Genomic DNA, 15,793 nt, shown 5'->3' with positions numbered 1-15,793 from the left:
AATGAAGGACTTTGAAAATTGGTATATCCTCTATTGTGATTGATGGGGGGGATATATTTTAGTAAATGTGCTGGATTGACTGTTAAAAATTTGAGTTGTATCCACTGAAATAGCAATTAGGGCATTTCCAGGCAAACATAAAACTTGGATTTTTAAAGCCAGTAATTGTTTGGCCTCATAATTCCACCTAATGTGTGTAACTGTAATGAACCATGGCTGCATATACTCAAAAGAAACTTTGAGGGTGAAAGGCTATTTGATATGAGGACAGAGTTCTAGCCATATGGTTAATTCACATCTACTGTCCAACACTTTTACATCTGCGCCGAAGGCTATGCTTGAAAACCATAATTAATCACAGATCAACTTCATTGGATTTTGTATAGAACAGGAGAAAATCTGGCATTTGTCTTCTGCAGTCACTGATTAGTATCAAGGGATTAATAATTTATTTTGTAAAAGAACAGGTGTGAACCAGAGTCTGTCTTTATTAATTCGGTATCTAACCAACCACAGATAACCAAACAATGGGTGTGTTTAAGTGTAGCAAACTCCTGAAGGGCACTGTGATGCTGACAGACCAGGTGCCAGCTCTTGCTAAGGTTGTCAGCTGAGCACTGACAAATTCATAGCTGGAAACCAGACCAGCTCAGCTGTGTTAGTGTTGTTCAAGATAGGTATTAGACTTACAAGAATGTGTTTAGACTCTATGGAATTTTTGTAAGTTGCTGCATGCATTAATTTCACTTGTGATCCCATGCTATAAGGGGATATGCAAATTTTGCCTTATAACTGTAAAAATGCTTGCTCCGAACCTGTGAACCCAGTTAGGAGGATTAATCCACCAACCATCAAGGAGGACTCTCAGAACTAAATGGGCCATTGTGGAACATCATGATGCAAACACTTGGTTAATGGCTCTCTCATACCCATGAAGGTGCTACATGCAAGAAAGCCAGTCCAATCAGCTTGAATGCTGGAAGAAGGGGATAAAACAGGGAAACACAATTTTTCTCTTTGTTGTTTGGACTGTCACAGGGCTGGAGGTAGGAAACAGAAGCAGAGTTTCCCAAGGTCAACATGGGTTAGCCCTAAAAGACATACTGTACTGACAGATTACTAGAACTCTATTGACTTTTAAAACCATAGACTATAACGGGTGGGTGGGTGTGTGTGTGTGTGTGTACATATAAATAATGTGTTTTACTGCTTTAACTCTCTCATTTCCTTTTCCTAGTTAAGTCCTTTAATTAATTTATTATAGGATTGACTTCAAGCATTGTCTTTAGTGCAAGGGTTCCCAAACTTGATTCACGGCTTGCTGAGGGTAAGCTCCTGGTGGGCCGCAAGATACTTTTGTTTACCTGGGCGTCTGTAGGTATGGCCATTCGCAGCTCCCAGTGGCTGTGGGTCACCAGTCCCAGCCACTGGGAGCTGCAGGAAGCTGCACAGGCCAGGCCACTGCTTCCTGCAGCTCCCATTGGCCAGGAACAGCGACCCGTGGCCACTGGGAGCTGCAAGCGACCCTACCTGCGGATGCTCAATTAAACAAAGTGTCTCATGGCCCACCAGGGGCTTACCCTGAACAAGCCATGAACCAAGTTTGGGAACCCCTGCTTTAGTGTGATATCTGAGGTATAATTTGATCTGGGGTAAGTGACTGGTCTCTTGGGATTGGAAGCAACCTGAATCATTTGTGATCTTTGGTGTAGAGCAACGAACTATCACTAAGTGCAGGCCTATACTACTGCTTACGTTGATCTAACTTACATCACTCAGGGGTGTAAAAAAGACTTGTTCCCCTCCCCCCACAACAAGTGACACAAGTTACAGCAGCCTAAGAGCTGTCCACACCAGCACGATGTTGGTAGAAGACACACTCTCACCAACATAGCTTCCGCCTCTTGTGGAGGTGGAGTAATTATGCTATCAGGAGAGTGCTCTCCTGTTGTCATAGAGTCTTCACCAGATGCAGCTAGTGTAGACCTGCCCTAAGTCCAGCTTGCCTGTGTGGCAAGATAGATTGGAATGCCCATGGGAACTGTCTGTGACTCCAGGGTAAGACTGTTACTGTGCCTGTGGAGTTCACAATTATTACTGGGTTGGTGAAATCTAATTTTAGAACAAACAACAAGTTTGGGGTGTCTGTCCTTCTTCTTTCTAACCGTCTGCCCTCATGGTCATGAACTACTCCACATGACATGACGGGCACCATGTAGTTAGTCATTCAGTGTAGTACTTCTGTCAGGTCAAGTTCTGCATTTCTGATATTTTAGGTATATTTTTGCTAAGAGTCAGAGATTGTAGAAAAATGATCCTCTTTCCCTTTAAAAGCAGTAAAAGGGTGAAACTTAACTAGGTTTCTCTCCATTTTTTCCCTAGTATTCTTGATCTTTGTATAATCCTTTCAGATCCCTTAAACACAATCAGTTTCCTCTGTACCTGTTTACTGCTTTTAATTCCACTTCATCCTTATTTGAATTTGTACTTTGTCAATTTTCCATATATTTTTACTGTGGTGTTTTCAGAGCAGTTGATCAAATCCCTGAAGAAAATTTTGTGCTGAAGACCTCTAATTTAATACAACTAAATGGATGTGATTACATCAATAAATTTATTTGTTTACTTTTACAACATTAATCAAGTGAAGAACAATTAAGAGTTCTGAGCCAGAATTTGGGTTTATTTACACATCTTTGGGATGGCCAGAATTTGGCAGCATTTTCAATTTAATCAATTTAACTAGCAGTGGTAGTGTGTGCATGAGTTAGACCATGTTATTCAGTTGTACCATTAAGGAAATCCCAAATGCTATGAGTAGCTGTGTTGATTATTACCTTGGCTAGGTTGGTTAATATTAGTGGTTTCTAAGGCAGGTTATGTCATTTAGTTTGCAAAAGAAGGAAAAGGAAATTAAGGAAATCAGTCATGTTTCCTCCACTTAAAACAGTCATATGTATTGCAAGGATCCTTCCCCTCTAGTTTTTTCTGTCACTGAATTATCTGTCACTGTTGTACTGTGATTTTTTCCCCCCGCTTTCTTCCCTGAGCTCTCCCCCAGTTCTGCAATATCAACACTGGCTGTTCTTTTGGTCTATGTTGTATTCATTGATACACCACTTTGATTTAGTGGCTAACGATCCATGTATCTGTGGTAGAGGTTATTTATAGGCACAAGAGAAGAAATATGAGAAATATTAGTGCCCTATACCGCCAGCAGTGTGTAATACCAATTCCAGATAGCAAGCAATAACTAAAACGTTGCTATCAGTCCTTCAATTTGTCATCGTTTGTCCACTGTCACTTTAAGCTCCTGGGATGTCTGATGTAACAAATGAGTTGCTTCTTCTCAGTCTGGTTTTGTTCCCAAGAGAAGAACTTGTCCTTTATTCTTGTTGTAAACACCCAGATCCAGAGCCAAAATAAGACTCCAGTGCCCGTTGTCACTACTGGCAGCTTCACTGCTCTTTCTTGTGTTCAAAGACAGATCCAGAGGTGTATACCTGAATTTAATGTGAGTTTCCCACATCATATTTTCATAAGGCCTAGTGTTCATCCCCTTCAAGTCAAGTGTGAGTTCAACGGCAGAAGGAGTGGGACGACAGCTGTTCTACATCATCTCTCATAATGCAATCACGAAAAGGGTTTCAAGCAATAGAATCTATATCTTCAGTGCTTTTCTTTACAGTGCTCCACCTGTGATTTTGGCTGATGATTCTGGTGGGGTAATCTAGGCTCATAACTAGAATATCATATTCCCCTTTAAAACCAGAAGAAATATAGTGATAACTCGGAACTTCATGCCTCAAAAATCTTCCCATAAACTACTAGGCTCATTTCAACAGATAGATATAATCTCCCCCCTTTCTTAATTTTTAAAATAAGAATGGAAATGGGTTTCATATTCCCAGTTGTTCATTTCCGTAGTCTTAGATTCTGCTTTGGGAGACCAAGGGAGCACTCTTTAGTCATGTTTGAATCAAAATGTTAGTTTTTATCATGGTTACAGGGTTGGTTAGACCTCTGTCTGTTTTCTGCTCTCTCTGATAACATCTGCCTCAGAACTTGGGCCTCTTGTTCTTACCTGGTTTGGAATGGAATCTCAAGATTCTTCCACTCTTAGATCAGGACTTGGGTCAGGATACATCATATATACCAACTACTTATCACTCTCCAGTTCCAACTGCATTTTAGGCACATGTTTCTTCCCTTTGGGAACCTGTGACTAGTGAGACAGTGACCAACACAGTTCTTTTATTTATGGAACAAAGTATTCGTGAAAAGAAATTTTAAAACATCTGACATGCATATTTAGTCTCAGCTAATTTTACACTTCACTGGAAGCAAAGTTAGACTAGACTAGCTTTTCTCTTAAGTTACAAGAACAGAAAAGACCCAGCTAAGGAAGCCAAGGTGCTCTTGGAATGCTGCCTGGTCTCTGTCTGTCTCCTAGATAATATCTCCAACAGTCAGTTTCCCATTTTCTCTGGAAAGCTGGATTTTTCTGAAAGCCCAAATCTTCTCTGTGTATTTGGGACCAACTACAATATTGATCTTTGCTACAGGGCCAACGCTTGAAATCTTTCTTCATCTTCAAACTGCTCTCCTCCTGCTCTCCTCCCCCTCTTCCCCCCCCCCCCCACCCCATTTGGCCAGCTAGATCATAAAAAAGAATGCCCTCGGAAAGTTGCCTCATTGGGCAGTTAGTCTTGTTTAGCCCTAATGGCTTGTTATCACTGGTGTTGTGACAGTACATACCTGTGAGGGAGTATGTTGAAACTACCTTCTCCCTGCTGACATTCCAACACACCATCCCAGAAGCTCAACATGTAAACCAAATTGTTGAATACAGCTTTCACCATTAGCACCCCCATATTTGTCACAGTTATATTTTTTGAGAGTTGGCATTTCTGATTCCTTTCAACATTGATCAAACACAACTATAAGTCTAAACTTCTCCATTTTTTAAAATTTTTCTTCAATTCAAAAGGCTGAATTTCAAGGTTTTACTTGTTCAAATAAAAGAAAATTGGGATAATTTATTTTATTATTCTGGAAAAGAATGCCTCAAAATTTAAACAGTTACTGAAAATTACAAATTATAAATGTTAACGATTACACATTTTACAAATTAGTCAACCTTTCATTTCATTTGCACTGCCTCATTTATCCCCATTCATCGAAAACTAAGAGGAAGAATATATATCACCTGTTTCTGCCCAGTTCTCTCTGTGGCATCACTTTCTTTCCTATTATTGGATTTTAAGACTTTGAAGACCAAAACATCAGCAGGTGTAAATCAGCATAGATCTACTGACTTATACAAGCTGGAGATCTGGTCCAATGAGTAAAAGGTGATTTATACTATAGAATTACAAACAGTCCTACTACATTTCTTGGTGGAGGTTTCTCACACATGATCTGCATCTCTGTTGAGTTAGCCAGTGAACCTCTGAGTTATCTGAGATCAAATAGGCAGGGATGGTGTTTTTGTTTGTTTTTTGTGATACTATAACTAATTCCGTTCAGCATTTTCCTCAATAGAGGGGATTAAAAGTACAGCTTATCACCTTTCCCCTCCCCCCCCCCCCAAAGCAAATTTAGATGAAAATGAAGAAAAATATATTTTTATCAAAATTTTTGGTAAGGCTCCTTCCTTTTGACTTTTAGGAAAAAAAAAATTGGCCAAACCAAAAATGTCAATTAGAAATGACACCATGCTGTCTCCTGGGAGTTGTAGCGTAGGCTCCTATTCTCTATGAGCTGAGTTCCCTGGCAAGTTGATAAGTCCCAAGATGCACTACAATCTCTTCTCTGGCTGAACTGCCATAGTCCAATGGCCATGGGGCACCATGGCCATCCTAGTCCCAGGAGAATGGGGGCATGAAGTAACCAAACTATAATTCCCATGAGCTACCATGACAGCATTTCCACATCTACATTTTTGGTTTTCAGCTCAAATTTTCAGGTTTTGGTGAAATGGAATTTTCCATTGGAAAAGTGTGCCATGAGAAAAATTTCAACCAGTTCTACTTCTTAGTACAAGGACTGTACTGCTATTGGCACCAACACCACTGCCCATGGTCATGTATCACTTTCTGAACTGGACAGAGGAGCTAGTTAGCTGTGGGGCAGGATACATCTTCTTTGGAGTTGAAGCTAAACAAATTTCAGAGTGGAAAGATAGCGTAAAGTTTTAACAGTGAGGTTAAACCACTGGAACAATTTACCAAGACTTGTGGTGGATTCTCTATCACTGCCAATTTTTAAATCAAGCTTGGATTTTTTTCCCCTAAAAATATTCCCTAGGAATTCTTTTGGGGGAAGTTCTATGCCCTGTGCTATGCAAGAGATGAGACTAGATATTCGTAATTGTCCCTTTTGGCCTTGGAATCTATGATTGTTAACTAAGTGGGGCTAAGGGCACAGTCATTGCCCTCACTGGCAACATTTAGAGGCATCGTGTCTTCCTGAAGCTCAATATTGTCTTGAGCTAGACGTAGGGATTGTGTAGTTCCACCATGCTTGTGCAGAGTACAATAGAGTCTGAGTTGACTTCAGTGGACTGTCTGCAGGAACAAGCCTCTTGTGTCAGGACACAGCATTCACTCCAGCAACAGAGGGACAGAAACAAACTCTTCCCAGCTGTAAAACTTGTGGAACTGAAGTCCATCTTTCTTCTATGGATGTTTCACAGTGTCTGTGTTGTGCTTTTTTCATAAGTAAATATCTACTGAGTTTTATCATTTCCTTGTAGACTTGATCATATATTTTTTTTATCAACTGAGTGACAGGTAACTTCCTTAAATGCCAATGTCCAGATTAATCAGTTTTACTTCATTACTTCACGTAAAATGTGATCCATTAATTATTTCACAGTTAGGATCAGAGAGTGGTGCATTAAGATCTTTGTTAAAGTTTCTTGGCTTCAGATGTTTTTGTTTTCTTGTCCGTGTGTCCTCCTCTCTGTTTACTGCCCTCAATTCCTTCTTATGGTTTAAATTCACTCTCTTAGCTTATCTCAAAGGGAAAATTTTATTGAATCTCGGGAAGAGATGGTATCAAAGAAATAATTTGCTCATCTACTGTATTAGTTTAATATCTCCCTAGTGTGTATCGTGGAACTCCAAATCTTTATATTTTTAATATCTTATTAAAAATAGGCTTGAAAACAAACCTTAATTACTATGGCTCACAATCACATGGCCATTCAGTTAATTGACTTCTTAGCTTAATTGTTTAATTAACTGCATAGCTTGTAATGTCTATTCATGTAGTTGGAATCAACATTTTCAAATAAAAAAAATCAGTGTGCCCAGCCAGTTTTAATAAGTCAACAACCTAACATCTTATTTTAAATCATGTTTTTTCTGTTTTTTTTCCCCCTGCTTCCTTTTTCTCTTTTTTGAGGCTTCACTTTCCCCTGTCATTCAAGCCCTAGGGTTTTTCTGTGCTAGTATGTAAGATATTCTTCCTCCATGCTTGGAATCAAGACCCTCCAGTTCCCGCCCTAACTGTCATCCCTGTTGGTGCTTAGGGCAGTTTTTTTTCTTCTCTTCTCCTACCAGGTGGGATAAGTATCACATCTCCAACCTTATTTCTTTGGCCAGGTCTGCACTATAAATATTTACTGGCATAGCTATGTCACTCAGAGGTGATTTTAAAAAAAAAACACCCTACCCAACATAGATATGCCAGCAAAAACAAACAACAGTGTAGATGCAGCTATGCCAACATAGGAGTACCTCTATCAGCATAGCTAATGACATTCAGGGAGGTGGTGTTATGGTGACAGAAAAACTCCTTCTGTTAACATAAACTGTGTCTACACTAGAGGGTGTAGACTGCTTGGCACCCCCCTGCTCCTTGTGTGGGCTTCCTCCTTGCCTCCCCCTCCCCTGCTCATCATCCTCTCCACTCCTCCCTTGCCAGAAGGGAGGGGGAAGGAAAAGAAGAGGGAGACGCATGGTGAGCAGGCCGAGTGGGGAGCGGGTGGCACCTGGACAGAGTGGGGGGCGTGGGGTCTGGAGAAGAGCAGGGGTGAAGGGGTAGGCAGGGCCAAGGGCAGAGGAGGAGGGCAGGGAGCTAGTGTCCCCAAGCAGAAGCTTCACCCACCACCCATGCTTGCTTCCATTCTGTATGTGGAGTCCTCTTTTATAAAGATTCAGAAAAATCAGTTCATCTGGTTTTCAGTTATTAAAGAAGTGAGAAGAAGGGCATCTTTTTAAAGTAACAAGGTTTGAAGAAGAGCATGTGCAAACATAACTTGGAGTCATACTACTATGAAAAAAGGAAATGATTAGTATTATATTCATTAGTAAATCTTGTAAATCTCTGACATCAATTGCACTTTAAAGTAATAACCTTTCACAAATCATCCATTTTATTTATAAGTAACTTCTAGTACATATGTATAAAATAATTGCTCGCAATGAACTTTCATGCATTGAAGGGTATTTTTACAATGACTTTTCACAGATTTTAAGGACACAGGGAACCATAATTGTATCTCCTCTGACCCTTTGTATAATAAAGGCCAAAAGAACCCCACCCAAGTTTGTAACTTTCATCATGTTACTATATTTTTGTTTTTAAAATACTCATTTTATAATAATAGTGAAACCTGGCCGTGCTAGCTAATATATAGCCTTGACATTCTGGAGGGATTTGCTAAACAGGATTTTACCCAGTCTCCTGCAGTTATGAAAGATCAGGGTTGTCCCTATGGACGTACACCAGTGTTCAGGCTGAGAAGTTGGAGGGAGTGACTAGAGGATCCATTAAGTAGTGTATCATCTGGCCCTGTCCCAATTCCCACTACCCCACAACCACACACCCCCTACACCCACGTGGCAGGGAACCCCTTCTGAGCTCAGTTATGAACTACACGGAGGTGGAGAGAGGGGGATTTCTCCATCAAACTTCTGCTGTCAAATTTTCTTACATAACCTGATGAACTCCCTTAACTCAACAATTCACCTATTCTGTTGTGTGTAATAGAAATCCTGTCAGAACAGGAAATATTTCCATTCATTTGAGTGCTCTGGACTCTGTTTAGTTCACAAATATGAACCAATATCCTTTGTGCTGCTTCAGTGGAGGTGCCACATCAGCTCTAGCAAAGTATTTTTTTCATCTGAGACCCAAAGAGGCCCAAAGACTTATCAGGAATAGGCATCCTTTTTGAGGAAAACCACATCGGGAAAAAATGTACAAGTAGTGAGGAATGGTTTGGGCTGTAGCTGTGCAATTACAAATGATCCCAGTGCAACTCAGATACCCATTTAGCAATGGCACACTAACTGGCTGCCTACTTAGCTTTTGGGCAGTATAACTTCTTAGAAAGACCCAAGTATGCTGTATTTTTTGGCTGGCTTTTCTGTTCTTCCAAGTGTCACGTTAATAGACACATAACACATCTTCCCAATTAAAAAAAAAATCAGATGTTCTAGAGTTGTTAGCCGGGTTCGTTTAAGGTTTTGCATGCAGACATTCTAACTTCCATTATGCAGGTTAATTCCCTTACATATGTACAATTGTCTTGGGGGTGGGAGGACTCACAAACCGACCGTCAAGATATGCATCTTTTTAAAGAATCAGTAATGGCCATGGAACGTGGTGTGTTGTTTTTTTTTTTTAATTTTTTCTTTTATGCAATATGCGCATCCTGCTTTTGATGGCTGTTAGATGTTCAACGCTAAAGCATATGTTTGAAGAAAAGTTGTATGAGACTGTAGGGAATATAAATCCACACAATAGTTTTCTAAATCCTTTGCAGGTTCTTTGATCAGCTCCTTCATACCAGCTGCACAGATTGCACTTTCATATTCCTCACGTAACATACTGCAATGCTATGCCTAACTTCTGCAGCCTTATTTACATTTTTGGTTTTGCTTTACTACTTCTGTAAAATGAAATCTAGATCCCTGAACTCATAATTCTGTTTTGCAGAGGTTCTATTAGTTCTGAAACACATCTCTGTATAACTGTTTCCATCTCATCGTTTATCGTACCATTCAGTTATATTTTTCTTCTATACAAAACCATAAAATCGGTCTCACTTCTCTTTGTTATGAAATAATCCTGAAACTAAGCTGCTGCAAGATCGTATGCCATAGTCTTATCTCCTTTAGCCCCTGGAAAGATGTATTTAGAATTTCATTATGAGGTCCTCATCCAAAGTCCGTTATACATAAGACTCCCATTGATTTCAGATTGCATGCTGAGAAACCTATAGGTTTTGTTCTTTTTTTTTTTCTCTGATACCACACCAGTAACTATAACTAAGGTATGATTTAGTCACAGAATTTTTTGTAAAAGTTAAGGACTGGTCACGGGCAATAAATAAAAATTCACAGCTGTGACCTGTCCATGACTTATACTAAAAATGGAACAGGGGGTGGTGATGGTGGGCGGGGGTTGGGGCAGCGTTGCTGGGATGTGGAGGCGACGCTGCTGGGAGAGGGGGTGCCCAGGGCTAGCAGCACCAGCTGCGGGGTGCCGCGGACCACAGCTGCTCCGGCAGGCCGGGGACCACTGCCAGGGCCAGCGGAGCAGCAGCTGGTGTGGCTGGCCCTGGAGCCAGCTGCTTGGCCACTGCAGAAGTCCCGGAATCCGTGACTTCTGCAAACTCCGTGAGAGACATGGAGCCCTAACTGTAACTGAAAGCGGAGCATAAAACTGATTTCAGTCATGCTTTTTTTCAATTTATTCATGGGTGTTTTCTTATTTGTCATTCTCATGGAAGCATTACAGCTAACATCATTTTAAACATATCTATTTTCAAATTCATACCATCCTAATTCAATGCACTGTAGCTTTTGTTGTTGTTTTTCTAGTAGCCTGCTGTTTAAAGTTTGAGCCAAACTGTGGAGCTCTTACTCCTGTTGGGGAGCATTTACTCACCTTCTGACTTATGAATCTGTGGTGGTGATATTTGTAACTTACTGAAAGATAGAACTGGGTACAGCTAGTCTTTGTTATGGAAAGCAGCCATACATTTTTCACTCAGGGTTTACACATTATCAGGGATATTTGATAAAATTCCTTACTCAGGCTTTTATCCCCAGTAGTAAATGGTAATTAATATAATATTTTGGAATGGATATAGGGGTTGACTTTTTATATTTGCTTCCTAAGTCCGACAACTGTCTATGATGCATGACAGGTATCATGCTCTCATTTGTTATGGAGTTCAAAGCCAGTTTCCATCAGAGTACCTCTTGTCAGCCCATTCCAAGGACTGTCCTACTATTAGTTCAAAGTGACTAACTTCATTATCTCGACTTAGTAGTAGGATAATAGGAAAGTGGTTGGGGGTGGGGGGGAGTTGGAATGCAACAAAGGGGGCCTGGCATCAAGACTGAGGCTGTGGAAACACTGCAACGTCCAGCCTAACCCTAACAAACTAACAGCTTTTTTTTTTTTGTGACCGTTTATATGATCAGTTACTCCTCTTTCATGATTATTTGTAGGGGAACATATTCTATGCATAATTCACACCCCAAAAAATCTGTGTTCACTGGTGATGATACTCAGGAGATTTCATGTTCCTCAGGACATGTGACATCTGGTACCCTCAAATTATGTGAGCTGGGGTGAAAAATGCAGAGAAAAGAGGGCACACTCAGAAGTGATATGTGAGGTGGTGTAAGATAAACCCTTTAAACTTAATTGGCCTCCTTTACACTTTCTTACAGACACCCTAGACTTACTTCACCTGTTCTATTGATATGTAAGAGAGTTTAAGTGGATGTAATTAACATATAGAGAACCAGAAGAAGGTGTAAGCAGGGGAGGCTCTTTTAAACTCTCACCTTCAGTCTCAAGAAGCCAGACTAAAAGGTATGATTGTCACTTTTGTGATACAGGTTGCTAATGGGAGATGGAAGGGAACAAGTTGCCCATAGACTGGGCTGTACCAGGCAGAGCAGGCTGTACAACATGATCTAGGAATAAACTACAGTTTTATTTTATTTCCTTGGTCTTTTCCTGACTTGACCACAAAAAAAGAAACATTCCTAACTCAAGAAGCCAGAAAAAGGTGTAAGTAGGTGTGAATTTAAAAGAGACTCCCTTGCTTTATCTTGCACCATTTTCTAGTTTACAATTTACTCTGCTTAGAGTCTCTTACACTTTAGCAGAGTATGGGGAAAGAAGCCTAGATTAATCTAATTGAGAATAAGGGGATTTGTCATCCACCACCTTATGTATAATTTTTGAATTTGACTCAGAGTGTAACAGGTCCAGTATTCAGTGCCATTACAGAAAAAAACAGTGAGAGCTGGGAAGAGAAAGAAAGGTGGGAATAAGCCAGGGAGCATCACTCAGCTTCAAGAAATTACTCCACACCAGGGGAACTGAGTCTGATCCTTATGTAGTGCAATGACAATGAAAGAGAAGTGTGATCTAGTGAAAGGAGTATAAGTCTTATCCAGAGACACACATGATGTTGATTTCTTCTGTGGAATGGAGCAAGTTCTATACCTTTCCCCCAATTTACCCAGAGCTGTGGGGATGAAAAGTGCTAAGTAATCAAAAGTGAAGTTATAATGAATGGTTAAAAACCCAAAATCTAGAAGTGAAAAGTAATCAACTATGTGACAGCTTTTTCAGAGCAGCTATTTGCTTTCACTCTAACCTGTTGTCAGGGTTCCTTCCCCACTCTGAACTCTAGGGTACAGATGTGGGGACCCGCATGAAAGACCCCCTAAGCTTATTCTTACCAGCTTAGGTTAAAAACTTCCCCAAGGTACAAACTTTGTCTTGTCCTTGAACCGTATGCTGGCACCACCAAGCGTTTTAAACAAAGAACAGGGAAAAAGACCACTTGGAGACGTCTTCCCTCAAAGCCCTACACCCCCTTTCCTGGGGAAGGCTTGATAATAATCCTCACCAATTTGTACAGGCGAACACAGACCCAAACCCTTGGAGCTTAAGAACAATGAAAAATCAATCAGGTTCTTAAAAGAAGAATTTTAATTAAAGAAAAGGTAAAAGAATCACCTCTGTAAAATCAGGATGGAAAATCCTTTACAGGGTAATCAGATTCAAAACACAGAATCTGTGTTTGTTTATTTCCCCCTCTGGGCAAAACCTTAATTACAGAAAACAGGAATAAACCTCCTTCTTAACGCAGGGAAAATTCACATAAAACAAAAGATAAACCAGTCTGCCTTGCCTGGCTTACCTATACTGGTTGCAATATTGGAGACTTGGATTAGGATGGGTTGTAGAAGATGGATTTCTGTCTGGCCTCTCTCAGTCCCAAGAGAGAACAAACACGTAAACAAAGAACACAAACAAAAGCCTCTTCCCCCCCCCCCCACCCCAAAGATTTTAAAGTATCATGTTCCCTTATTGGTTCTTTGGGTCAGGTGCCAGCCAGGTTAGCTGAGTTTCTTAACCCTTTGCAGGTAACAGGATGTTGCCTCTGGCCAGGAGGGATTTTATAGCACTGTATACAGAAAGGTGGTTACCCTTCCCTTTATTTATGACACTTTTCTCTTCCCCTTTCAGAATCACACTAACTGCTGTTCCTTCTCACCCTCACTGGAGCAAGTTTTACTTTCTGGTATCTCCTTAAGGCAAAATTCACTGTTTATATTTAAGAAGAAAATCTCAGCTTTGATACTCTGCAACCTTTATATGCCTGGAACTCCCAGTTGTAACTGAGAGGAGAATGTTACCCTTAATATTTTTGTTTTTTTGTTTCCCTGGATTAGTAGTCATGTGATATAGACCAGTGCTTAAAGAGTTAGAAAGATAACTTTCAAGGAGAACAAAATTAAAATTTAAAATACCAATTAAATGATAAACACAATTGTTTTGTATTTGAAATACAAATTGCTAATTCATAAGATTTTTTTTTAATGGTTCCATCCTTATATTGATTTTGTTAGTTTTAATTCTCAGTTATTTTAGTGGGTTTTTTTTCTCACTGTTTCTTAAATCTCAAGGTGTGGGTTGTTGTGGGTTTTTTTTTAAGGGGGTTGTGTGTGTATGTGTATGTACAGAGAGAGAGAGAGAGAGAGACAGATTTTCTTTGCCAGGGAAGAAGTCCTATTTTCTTTTTTATTCTCATTCATATTTTTTCCAGTTCCATCCACGTTTTTGTTTGGGGTGTGAGGACAACATGGGGATACTACTACTTATCTGCTCCTGCTCTGGTTCATAACATTCAGTATACCAAACCTGTGTACAAGAGGCAGTGAAATAGCTGCCGGATTTCAGGTTGCCCCACAGTTGTTGTTCTAGCCTAAATCTTCTATTTTATCCATTGTTCTCTAAACAGTCACTTAGCAAGAGAGAAGTGGGGTTTTTTTTGTTTGTTTTTTTGGTGGAAGGACAATTCATTACTGAGGAGCTAAGTATTTTCTGGGTTTTCAATTCAGATGCCACCTGAGCAACTGAGTAGACATGCAGCAGGCAGAATAACCACTACAGGTTGAGGATCCTTTTTGTCATGGCCCTCCTAGCCTCCTATTCTGCAATATTTTAAAGGAGGCTTTCCTCTTTCTGGACCTTATGCCTGTTCTTTTTCCACAGTTTGATAGATGCATATTGATTCAGTCTTGAAAGCGGTTCCCTCTTCTCTACTGATGACTGGAACTTTAGACTTTTTATCCACAGGTTTTAATGAGCTTCTCACTGAAAGAAGGGCTATTTTTTCACTGTTGCTGTTCCCTCTGTTTCTTTGCAATGTGGAAACGTTTACTGATTGCGAGTCTGAAATCTCCCATTAATGAGACATACTAATTAGCGGCCTATACATGTAGCCAAGTGGAAAAAGGGGTGGGAAGGGGGAAAAAAATCAATGCTCTGAGTTCTATTTCTTTTACTAATTGTTTTTGTGTTTCATTGCAGATATCACCAGGTTTAATTTCTTGGCAGCACTTGGGATAAACAGCACTTACTGTCACAATGATCATTGGCATCCTCATACTAAGTTTAAAGGCACAATAGAAATATAGAGATTTTTTTAAGCACTTTTCTCTGGTCTCCGGAATCTGAACAGTTTATTTAAAAACCAAAATTTTCTCAGTGGACAAGTTTTACCTACATTCTCAAAGCTTACGATTCCACCAAGATTTGATAGTCTTTGAATAAAATGCTCCGATTAACACCACCCATACAGTGTTTCAGTTTTACTGTCTTAGTATTCAGTTTCTTGGCTGCAGAACTTCTGGTCACACAATGTCTTTAGCAACAGAGTTCAAATAGCCCAAGTATTTCTAGCCACTCTCCAATACCTCTCCCTCTCAGACACACACACGCTCAAAGGTTTATTACACTTTTAATAATATTGTTTTTGCCTCATTTCTTGGTGTTTGCAGCGCTAGAAAATAAGACAAAGAGACTCTAAGGACTTACCTACATGTAAAAGTTAATTCAGATTGAGGTAGGGTATAGATTTAAAGAATAATAGTTTTTAAAGTGACATCTAAACATGCACAAGACACTCTTATTCCAGAATATCTCCTTGTGTAGACAAGTCCTTACTCCTGTAGAGACCCAGGCCTTGTATTGAAGTAAGGGCCAACACATCTGTTTGCAGGATCAGGTCCAACGTTTGCATTAAATACCTGATTAAATATACCTTATGCTGATTTTCTAGTTTTTCTCTAATATTGATTCAGTATACTTCTATATTTCCTTTATGCATGACCTAATCCTCCACTCCTTACTTGGGCAATAGTTCCATTCTGTCTTCACCTTTTGAATTGTTCTCTAGTTAGTTATCCAACTTCAACATCCAATTTATAGTCTCATTAGTCTCTGTTTAAAGAGTAGT

General features: G+C 39.9%; 1 long non-coding RNA gene across 1 annotated transcript in view; it reads left to right on the top strand.

The window, feature by feature from the left end:
• The window catches only part of LOC122464262, a 41,245-nt gene extending 26,112 nt beyond the window's left edge, over window positions 1–15,133 (top strand). The window contains exon 3 of the long non-coding RNA XR_006288208.1: window positions 14,866–15,133. This is a non-coding gene — a long non-coding RNA (uncharacterized LOC122464262). The remainder of the gene's footprint in view (window positions 1–14,865) is intronic.
• The last annotated feature ends 660 nt before the right edge of the window (window positions 15,134–15,793 follow it).

The sequence above is a fragment of the Chelonia mydas genome, chromosome 2 (assembly GCF_015237465.2).
Source record: "Chelonia mydas isolate rCheMyd1 chromosome 2, rCheMyd1.pri.v2, whole genome shotgun sequence".
NCBI lineage: Eukaryota > Metazoa > Chordata > Testudines > Cheloniidae > Chelonia > Chelonia mydas.
This window is presented reverse-complemented; position numbering and strand designations above follow the sequence as displayed.